General features: G+C 42.1%; 1 long non-coding RNA gene across 1 annotated transcript; it reads left to right on the forward strand.

The window, feature by feature from the left end:
* The first annotated feature begins 10529 nt into the window (after nucleotides 1–10529).
* On the forward strand, nucleotides 10530–10968 carry LOC134215853 (uncharacterized). Its single transcript, XR_009980333.1, has 3 exons — nucleotides 10530–10622; nucleotides 10690–10764; nucleotides 10823–10968. It is a non-coding gene; the product is annotated as an uncharacterized LOC134215853 (long non-coding RNA).
* Nucleotides 10969–11982: the final 1014 nt, after the last annotated feature.

Below are 11982 nucleotides of genomic sequence, written 5' to 3' on the forward strand. Positions count from 1 at the left end.
AGGTTCCAGTCAGATCCTGGAATGATTCCAGTCAGATCCTGGAATGATTCCAATCGAATCCTGGAAGGATTCCAGTCGAATCCTGGAAGGATTCCAATCGAATCCTGGAAGGATTCCAGTCAGATCCTGGAGGATTCCAATCGAATCATGGAAGGATTCCAATCGAATCCTGGAAGGATTCCAGTCGAATCCTGGAGGATTCCAATCGAATCCTGGAAGGATTCCAATCGAATCCTCGAAGGGGTCCAATCGAATGTTGGAAGGATTCCAATTGAATCCTGGAAGGATTCCAATCAAATCCTGGAAGGATTCCAATCGAATCCTGGAACGATTCCAATCGAATCCTGGAAGGATTCCAATCGAATCCTGGAAGGATTCCAATCGAATCCTGGAAGGATTCCAATCGAATCCTGGAAGGATTCCAATCGAATCCTGGAAGGATTCCAATCGAATCCTGGAAGGATTCCAATCGAATCCTGGAAGGATTCCAATCGAATCCTGGAATCCGAATCCGGGAAGGATTCCATTCGAATCCGGGAAGGATTCCAATCGAATCCGGGAAGGATTCCAATCGAATCCGGGAAGGATTCCAATCGAATCCGGGAAGGATTCCAATCGAATCCGGGAAGGATTCCAATCGAATCCGGGAAGGATTCGGGAAGGATTCCAATCGAATCCTGGAAGGATTCCAATCGAATCCTGGAAGGATTCCAATCGAATCCTGGAAGGATTTCAATCGAATCCTGGAAGGATTCCAATCGAATCCTGGAAGGACTCCAATCGAATCCTGGAAGGATTCCAATCGAATCCGGGAAGGATTCCATTCGAATCCGGGAAGGATTCCAATCGAATCTGGGAAGGATTCCAATCGAATCCGGGAAGGATTCCAATCGAATCCGGGAAGGATTCCAATCGAATCGAATTCTGGAAGGATTCCAATCGAATCCGGGAAGGATTCCAATCGAATCCGGGAAGGATTCCAATCGAATCCGGGAAGAATTCCAATCGAATCCGGGAAGGATTCCAATCGAATCCTGGAAGGATTCCAATCGAATCCTGGAATCCGAATCCGGGAAGGATTCCATTCGAATCCGGGAAGGATTCCAATCGAATCCGGGAAGGATTCCAATCGAATCCGGGAAGGATTCCAATCGAATCCGGGAAGGATTCGGGAAGGATTCCAATCGAATCCTGGAAGGATTCCAATCGAATCCTGGAAGGATTTCAATCGAATCCTGGAAGGATTCCAATCGAATCCTGGAAGGACTCCAATCGAATCCTGGAAGGATTCCAATCGAATCCGGGGAGGATTCCATTCGAATCCGGGAAGGATTCCAATCGAATCCGGGAAGGATTCCAATCGAATCCGGGAAGGATTCCAATCGAATCCGGGAAGGATTCCAATCGAATCCGGGAAGGATTCCAATCGAATCCGGGAAGAATTCCAATCGAATCCGGGAAGGATTCCAATCGAATCCGGAAAGGATTCCAATCGAATCCGGGAAGGATTCCAATCGAATCCGGGAAGGATTCCAATCGAATCCGGGAAGGATTTCAATCGAATCCGGGAAGGATTCCAATCGAATCCGGGAAGGATTCCAATCGAATCCGGGAAGGATTCCAATCGAATCCGGGAAGGATTCCAATCGAATCCGGGAAGGATTCCAATCGAATTTGGGAAGGATTCAAATCAAATCCGGGAAGGATTCCAATCGAATCCGGGAAGGATTCCAATCGAATCCGGGAAGGATTCCAATCGAATCCAGGAAGGATTCCAATCGAATCCGGGAAGGATTTCAATCGAATCCGGGAAGGATTCCAATCGAATCCGGGAAGGATTCCAATCGAATCCGGGAAGGATTCCAATCGAATCCGGGAAGGATTCCAATCGAATCGAATTCTGGAAGGATTCCAATCGAATCCGGGAAGGATTCCAATCGAATCCGGGAAGGATTCCAATCCGGGAAGGATTTCAATCGAATCCGGGAAGGATTCCAATCGAATTCGGGAAGGATTCCAATCGAATCCGGGAAGGATTCCAATCGAATCCTGGAAGGATTCCAATCGAATCCTGGAAGGATTCCAATCGAATCCTGGAAGGATTCCAATCGAATCCTGGAAGGATTCCAATCGAATCCTGGAAGGATTCCAATCGAATCCTGGAACGATTCCAATCGAATCCTGGAACGATTCCAATCGAATCCTGGAACGATTCCAATCGAATCCTTGAAGGATTCCAAATTTTTTTCGACAAAGTGATAAGAATCGCACATTTGGCATAAAGGCCATTTGGCATAAGGTCATTTGGCATAACGGACATTTGGCATAATTTTGAACTGTGAAAGCGAAAGGGATATTTCATGTAATGTTTAGCGTAGACAAAGTAGGTCGAGGCTGTTTTCTGATAAATTTAGACTGATGGTAGACATTTTCCGGGAGAATGAAATAACAAAACGGCAGAATTGCTTCCGAGGGAGGGATCACATCCATCATTGACTTATTCCGGTCACATACCTACTTTTAAAGTAGGGAATCCATCCACCATTGCTTAACTCCGGGCATGCGCCTTAAGACTGGATCAAATCCACCATTGCCTTAATCCGGGCAAGCGCCTAACTTAAAAAACTCAAGGAATACACTTGTCGTAGACGAGTTACTGAAACCAATCAAGTTACATATGAGTTACTGCAACCAAATCAATCTGAATTGTTCTACTCGGGGAAGAGATCACATCTACCATTGATTTATTCCCGGCAAGCGCCTACTTATAAAGAATTCATTCACCATTTGCCATAATCTGGGCAGGGGCTACTTTTAAAAAAGGATCCCATCTAGTATTGCCTCAATTCGGGCCACACACTTATTTTAAAGAAGGGATTACATCTACCATTGCTTCAATCCGGGCAAGAGCCTACTTTTAAAGAACGAATCAAACCCTCGATTGCCATAATCTGTGCAAGCGCCTATTTTTAAAGAAGGGATCACATCCACCATTGCTTCAATCCGGGCAAGCGCCTTCTTACAAAGAAGGAATCACATCCACCATTGTCATAATCCAGGCAAGCTCCTACTTTTAAAGAAGGGATCACGTCCTCCAATGCCATAATCCATGCAAGCGTTTACTTTTAATGAAGGATAAAGAAGCATCTACCATGGCCTTAATCCGAGCATGCGCCTACTTTTGAAAAAGGGATCATTTGCTCCATTGCCATAATCCGGACAAGCACCTACTTTTAAAGAAGGGATAACATCCTCCATTGCCATAATCCGACCACACGCCTACTTCCAAAGACGGGATTACATCCACCATTGCTCTAATACGGGCATGCGCCTACTTTTCCTCTGCATTGCAAATGCATTCTTTCCACGAGAGGATGATGTCTTTTTAATATTGTTATCGACGAGTGTTATATTTACTGTTTCCCGCACCACTTAGTCACCATTTAGCGAACGCAAAGAAAAGTTATGCCAAATGTTCGTTATGCCAAAAGACCCTTACTTTTGACGCTGGTCATAAATATGCCAATTGTCCGTTATGCCAAATGACCTTATGCCACATGGCGTTATGCCAAATGACTTTATGCAAAATTGCCCGCTCCCTTTGTTACTGGCAAACGTACCTCGCAACAAGCCTTTATAGTGATGAACTTTGTTAAAACTTAAAAATCACTCTAACAAAAAAAAATAAAACAAGCCTTTATCAGAACCCGAACACACTACGACAAGAATCATTTGCCTTGCATGCTCTTATATTTCCAAGAACAGGTTGCTATTTTCAGGGCTGGTAGCGATGTTTGCCGTTCAAAATAGTGACTTTAGTGACTAACGATGACGAAAAAAGTGACCAAATAGTGACTTTCAGTTGCAAAAAAGTGATTTAGCAATGTTATACTTTTTAATCTACTGTATTTTCGAGCGAATTTCTAGGAAGGAACATATGGAGGAGTTGCCAAAGGGATTTCTGAAACATTTCTGAGGAAAAAAAGGTAAAGGAATTTCTAAAGGAGCTCGCAAAGAAATTAAAAAAGGAATCCCCAAAAGATTTTCTGAAGAAAGTTTTGTAAGAAGTTCTAATGGAATTCCCAAAAACAATTCCGGAACAATCCAAAAGAATTCCTAAAGAAATTTACGAAAGAATTCGAAAAGTAAAAAATGCCAACTCTTAAGGAATTTCCGAAACACTCCCTCGAGGTGTTTTCGAAAGTTTTTGTGAAGGAGTTACAAACATCCGAATGATATTTTGGAGGAAGTTCCAAAGAAATTCCTGAGGGAAATGCCAAGAAATTCTTAGAAGTCCCTCTTTGGAGGAATTTCTGAATTCTTTTCCGGAGAAATTCCTGAAGGATTTTTTGTAGAATGGCTGGATTTCCTGATGAACTTGCGAAGGAATTCCTGGAGGTATTTCCTAATATTTACTTGTTTGATTTGATTATATTTGGCCTCTGAATTCAATATATTACACGTTATTTTTACCTGGAAATAAATGTAAAGCACCTGAAAAAAAAACAGGAACAGTCAGTTTTTACAAATGGATTCCACCCTGGGTTCTGGGGTTTACTGCTCCAAAACATTAGCTTATAGTAGGTCAACTTGGCTTATGTCATATTTTGGTTTTAGGCCACCTGATTCCATGTGCACATAGTGTTGTAATTGGTTTTCCTCCATGATTCGCTTAAAATGTTATCAAAAGTTGTTCACAATTCCACTGGGATATGTTTACCTACTATCAATAAATAGTCCAACTTGAACTTATTAATCTATTTGTACCGCTCATTTATTTACTCAACGATTATTAAACGTCGATTTCTGAATGTCGGTTTTATGCAAATAAAATAGCTTTAAATACCGTTGCACATTTAAATAATGAACTTTAAAAATTAAAAAAGTTAAAACGTTTCCTTTCTGTGAACCGTTATTCCATTTAATTCAATGGAACCGCCTCAGAATAATAAAAATTATATAACTGTTCTTTGCAACGCATAATTTTCTACGCATCAAAGCGGACTTTTTTTTATCAAACCCTAAACAATCCCAAAGAGTTCGATAACTTCATTAGGAAGACATTAGCATGCGTAACTGCGCGCGCAAATTCGCAAAAAGCATCCTCCCGAGACCTGGGTTAAGCCATTTCGCACATTTCCGCGCCTCCGACCGCGACCACAAAGTTTGAAAACAAAAACAGAAGGACTCGCGCCACGCATACGAAATTAACGGACTCACGCATAGAGATGTTTGCCAAATTCTGCGAAATCCATACTGGAGAATCCGTTTGCTACTAGGGTTACCGTTGGATGCGTATCTAACTGAGGCCCCAAAAGTGCGGGTCCTGTGACAAACGGTTCTGCCGCGATGACGACCGTTGGCTGATTGGTTTGCTATTTCGCAAAAAAAAAATAAAACAAATATTGCCATTTGTATGCAAATCGGTCATTTACTTTATCGGTCCGAGCGTGGTTCGCAGAAATGTTTTAATTGGTGCGTGCAAAATTGCTTTCCGCTAATGGAATCGGATCATTTGCGGCGCGGCATCTGGAGTCGAACCCTCATCCGCCTTCTAATCGTCCGATTCGGAGCAGAACGCTTAGGATGATCGGAAAATATGCGCCCCAGAAGTCGGATATCTAACGGTGTTTCTCGTGTGACTTTCGTCGCTATGACATTGTTGCTGACAAAGTCGTAATTGCCTGTTGGTGGCTTATCGTAATGCACATTGTACAAAGTACATTCGTGTTTGAACGACCCTACCCAAATGACTCCTGTGCTTCGTGTTGTTTGATGGAATCCTCCTCCTACTCCTTTTGTATTAACGGAGTGCCACTATCTGGCGCCCAAGTTGAATTACCAGCTAATTTATTGTGGCGATAAGATACCAAACGGCAGCGAAAATGTGTGACTGACTAATGAAACGCATCTGGCTTTCTGACGGAACGGAATATGCTTTTTTTTCAATCAACTTTGCCCTTTTGTTTAATTCTCACAAAAGAAGGGTGAAGTTCAAGATAGGTAGAGTTTAAGCATAAAAAATAAATAAATACCACACCAATGAAAAATCCTCCCATTATAATTTAAAACATAATAAACAAGACAATACTTAAAGGATTCCGGAGCGAAATATGTATGAATACGGGAGACAAACCCGAATGGATTCAAAGAAAACCCTAATATAACATTGTGGGATGAATTTTGCAAGAATTCCAAAAGAAAAAGTTAAATTGAAAACCTAAATACATCGAAATCATAAATGAATTCCAACCAAAAAAAAAAATTATTTTGCAAGGACTTGACTGGACTCCTTTCATAATTCGAATGGAACGGTTTTTAGATTCGATTGGAATCCTTTGAAAATTCGAATAGCATCCTTCCTGATTTTGATAGGGAACAATACATGATTAAGTTGCAATGTAAAGTCATTGAAGACGAAGAAGCTTTCAGAACTCAAATGGAATTCTTCCAGGATTCGATTGGAATCCTTCCAGGATTCGATTGGAATCCTTCCAGAATTTGATTGGAATCCTTCCAGGATTCGATTATAATCCTTCCAGAATTCGATTCGATTGGAATCCTTCCCGGATTCGATTGGAATCCTTCCCGGATTCGATTGGAATCCTTCCCGGATTCGATTGGAATCCTTCCCGGATTCGATTGGAATCCTTCCCGGATTCGATTGGAATCCTTCCCGGATTCGATTGGAATCCTTCCCGGATTCGATTGGAATCCTTCCCGGATTCGATTGGAATCCTTCCCGGATTCGATTGGAATCCTTGCAGGATTCGATTGGAATCCTTGCAGGATTCGATTGGAATCCTTGCAGGATTCGATTGGAATCCTTGCAGGATTCGATTGGAATCCTTGCAGGATTCGATTGGAATCCTTGCAGGATTCGATTGGAATCCTTGCAGGATTCGATTGGAATCCTTGCAGGATTCGATTGGAATCCTTGCAGGATTCGATTGGAATCCTTCCCGGATTCGATTGGAATCCTTCCCGGATTCGATTGGAATCCTTCCCGGATTCGATTGGAATCTCTCCCGGATTCGATTGAAATCCTTGCAGGATTCGATTGGAATCCTTGCAGGATTCGATTGGAATCCTTGCAGGATTCGATTGGAATCCTTGCAGGATTCGATTGGAATCCTTGCAGGATTCGATTGGAATTCTTGCAGGATTCGATTGCAATCCTTGCAGAATTCGATTGGAATTCTTGCAGGATTCGATTGGAATTCTTGCAGGATTCGATTGGAATTCTTTCAGGATTCGATTGGAATACTTGCATGATTCGATTGGCATCCTTGCAGAATTCGATTGGAATTCTTACAGGATTCGATTGGAATTCTTGCAGGATTCGATTGGAATCCTTGCAGGATTCGATTGGAATACTTGCATGATTCGATTGGAATCCTTGCAGAATTCGATTGGAATCCTTGCAGGATTCGATTGGAATCCTTGCAGAATTCGATTGGAATCCTTGCAGGATTCGATTGGAATTCTTGCAGGATTCGATTGGAATTCTTGCAGGATTCGATTGGAATTCTTGCAGGATTCGATTGGAATACTTGCAGGATTCGATTGGAATCCTTGCAGGATTCGATTGGAATTCTTGCAGGATTCGATTGGAATCCTTGCAGGATTCGATTGGAATACTTGCATGATTCGATTGGAATCCTTGCAGGATTCGATTGGAATTCTTGCAGGATTCGATTGGAATCCTTGCAGGATTCGATTGCAATCCTTGCAGAATTCGATTGGAATCCTTGCAGGATTCGATTGGTATCCTTGCAGGATTCGATTGGAATCCTTGCAGGATTCGATTGGAATCCTTCCCGGATTCGATTGGAATCCTTCCCGGATTCGATTGGAATCTCTCCCGGATTCGATTGAAATCCTTGCAGGATTCGATTGGAATCCTTGCAGGATTCGATTGGAATCCTTGCAGGATTCGATTGGAATCCTTGCAGGATTCGATTGGAATCCTTGCAGGATTCGATTGGAATTCTTGCAGGATTCGATTGCAATCCTTGCAGAATTCGATTGGAATTCTTGCAGGATTCGATTGGAATTCTTTCAGGATTCGATTGGAATACTTGCATGATTCGATTGGCATCCTTGCAGAATTCGATTGGAATTCTTACAGGATTCGATTGGAATTCTTGCAGGATTCGATTGGAATCCTTGCAGAATTCGATTGGAATCCTTGCAGGATTCGATTGGAATCCTTGCAGAATTCGATTGGAATCCTTGCAGGATTCGATTGGAATTCTTGCAGGATTCGATTGGAATTCTTGCAGGATTCGATTGGAATTCTTGCAGGATTCGATTGGAATACTTGCAGGATTCGATTGGAATTCTTGCAGGATTTGATTGGAATCCTTGCAGGATTCGATTGGAATTCTTGCAGGATTCGATTGGAATCCTTGCAGGATTCGATTGGAATCCTTGCAGGATTCGATTGGAATCCTTGCAGGATTCGATTGGAATCCTTGCAGGATTCGATTGTAATCCTTGCAGGATTCGATTGGAATCCTTGCAGGATTCGATTGGAATCCTTGCAGGATTCGATTGGAATCCTTGCAGGATTCGATTGGAATCCTTGCAGGATTCGATTGGAATCCTTGCAGGATTCGATTGGAATCCTTGCAGGATTCGATTAGAATCCTTGCAGGATTCGATTGGAATCCTTGCAGGATTCGATTGGAATCCTTGCAGTCGATTGGAATCCTTCCAGGATTCGATTGGAATCCTTGCAGGATTCGATTGGAATCCTTGCAGGATTCGATTGGAATCCTTGCAGGATTCGATTGGAATCCTTGCAGGATTCGATTGGAATCCTTGCAGGATTCGATTGGAATCCTTCCAGGATTCGATTGGAATCCTTCCAGGATTCGATTGGAATCCTTGCAGGATTCGATTGGAATCCTTGCAGGATTCGATTGGAATCCTTGCAGGATTCGATTGGAATCCTTGCAGGATTCGATTGGAATCCTTGCAGGATTCGATTGGAATCCTTGCAGGATTCGATTGGAATCCTTGCAGGATTCGATTGGAATCCTTGCAGGATTCGATTGGAATCCTTGCAGGATTCGATTGGAATCCTTGCAGGATTCGATTGGAATCCTTGCAGGATTCGATTGGAATCCTTGCAGGATTCGATTGGAATCCTTGCAGGATTCGATTGGAATCCTTGCAGGATTCGATTGGAATCCTTGCGGGATTCGATTGGAATCCTTGCAGGATTCGATTGGAATCCTTGCAGGATTCGATTGGAATCCTTGCAGGATTCGATTGGAATCCTTGCAGGATTCGATTGGAATCCTTGCAGGATTCGATTGGAATCCTTGCAGGATTCGATTGGAATCCTTGCAGGATTCGATTGGAATTCTTGCAGGATTCGATTGGAATCCTTGCAGGATTCGATTGGAATTCTTGCAGGATTCGATTGGAATCCTTGCAGGATTCGATTGGAATCCTTGCAGGATTCGATTGGAATTCTTGCAGGATTTGATTGGAATCCTTGCAGGATTCGATTGGAATTCTTGCAGGATTTGATTGGAATCCTTGCAGGATTCGATTGGAATCCTTGCAGGATTCGATTGGAATCCTTGCAGGATTCGATTGGAATCCTTGCAGGATTCGATTGGAATCCTTGCAGGATTCGATTGGAATCCTTGCAGGATTCGATTGGAATCCTTGCAGGATTCGATTGGAATCCTTGCAGGATTCGATTGGAATCCTTGCAGGATTCGATTGGAATCCTTGCAGGATTCGATTGGAATCCTTGCAGGATTCGATTGGAATCCTTGCAGGATTCGATTGGAATCCTTGCAGGATTCGATTGGAATCCTTGCAGGATTCGATTGGAATCCTTGCAGGATTCGATTGGAATCCTTGCAGGATTCGATTGGAATCCTTGCAGGATTCGATTGGAATCCTTGCAGGATTCTGTAACAAATGTATTTGTTACATGTCAGATTTGTATAGTTGATTCGCAATTGTCTCCTCTTTGTTATTTATTTTTGAATAAATGTCCTAGACGTATACCGCCCTTATTAACATTGTATGTCACGTGAAAGCATAATCCACATAAACAGGTTGCAGTAAAATTTTAGAACAATTAGATTGCCTTATTTCAGGCGGAGAATTTTATGTGTATGCTTGTTCTAGTACTCGAATATTTTAAAAATCCTATTTGAAAAATGATGTATCTTTTGTTGCCGTCTTTTAGGCGCAGTCTGATGCTTGAATAAGTTTAAATCCTATTTGAAAAAATGATGTATCTTGTGTTGCCATCTTTTAGGCGCAGTCTGATGCTCGATTAATTTGAAAATTCCTCATCGTGATGATCAATTAATTGGATATACCTGAACCGGAAACCCTTTTTCCCAACCAATCAGAATTCACAAATTTCAATAAAAGAAAAACCGGAAACCCATATTGGACCAATCAGAATTAAGAAGAGAAATACAATATCAGTTCACCGACTTAGGGGGTTGAGCATATTGAGAGACGAACTCTGAGTTATTCTGGTGGAAACCGTTGGCAAGTGATCATATCAGTTTAAAGTTTACCTGATTTCTCTATGGTGTTAACCAAAATTACTTGCGTGTAGTGCAATCTAAAACGGTGAAGTGCGTTTGCTTGGAATGTTTTCTGGCTAAATTATAAACTTATTCTATTGCATTTTCTCTAAATTAGATTTTGAGTTATTTCGGTTTGTGGTTTAAATTTTTCAAAATAAGAGTGTCAAGCAAAAATCGGTTGGATAAAAAGGTAAGGAAGTTTATTGAAAATAAGAGTGCTCGAGCATGACACAAGTTACGTTGAACAGGTGCCAAACCCATTCAACGTGGGTGTTTGTGCTGGAGGCACACTATCCGTACCGTCACGGCACTCGGTCGTCGCTAGGTGGCAAGCAGCCTGACCACCACCTTCGGGTCCGGGGCGCAAATATACCCGTCGAAACCCTGCTGTGCGGCCGCTCTAGAATACGGCGATTGAAACCAAAACCGAAAAGCTCCGACAGCGACGACATCGAAACTCTTCCGTCGTTGGAACCACGTGCCAGCTGGCCAGCAAGTAAGCCTGTTCCTATTAGTGCTAATGAGCTCGAAGAAACCTGTAAATAGTGTAAATAAGGCCTTTTTGTAAAAATTTTAAATATTAAAATTAGTTCCACTTCAACCCTCTATTCGATCATTTTGGTTTTACACTCTTTTGCAAATTATTATTTTTATTTAATCATTATTGGATTTTTTTCTTAGGTTCTAGTTTTGGGATTTGCTTTAGAATAAGTAATAAGCCGTAAGTACTTCTTCCTCGATTTAGATTGTAGCCTTTGGTAGTATAGGATTTCTTGTGCCTTAATGGATCTCAGAGTTTGTTGGTGCGATAGAATTAAAAACAGTCGAACGCTGATAAGGTAGAGCTTTTCTAGTTCAGTGATTGGTTTCCGTTTGGGCTCTTTTTTATGGTTTTTATGTGATTTGGGAAATAACTACCTGCCCTGAATTAGGAGTCTTTGGCCGGACTTTAACGGCACTGGTGACCCTTCTAAAGAAGGTGGCGCTTAAGTCCCCAGTTGTGATTCACCCGACACGTGGTAAAGCGAGTAATTAGACCCCGGAACCGGGACGAAGGTTTCAATTCGATTGGAATTCTTGCAGGATTCGATTGGAATCCTTGCAGGATTCGATTGGAATCCTTGCAGGATTCGATTGGAATCCTTGCAGGATTCGATTGGAATCCTTGCAGGATTCGATTGGAATCCTTGCAGGATTCGATTGGAATCCTTGCAGGATTCGATTGGAATCCTTGCAGGATTCGATTGGAATCCTTGCAGGATTCGATTGGAATCCTTGCAGGATTCGATTGGAATCCTTGCAGGATTCGATTGGAATCCTTGCAGGATTCGATTGGAATCCTGCAGGATTCGATTGGAATCCTTGCAGGATTCGATTGGAATCCTGCAGGATTCGATTGGAATCCTTG

The sequence above is a fragment of the Armigeres subalbatus genome, chromosome 1 (assembly GCF_024139115.2).
Source record: "Armigeres subalbatus isolate Guangzhou_Male chromosome 1, GZ_Asu_2, whole genome shotgun sequence".
Taxonomy (NCBI): domain Eukaryota; kingdom Metazoa; phylum Arthropoda; class Insecta; order Diptera; family Culicidae; genus Armigeres; species Armigeres subalbatus.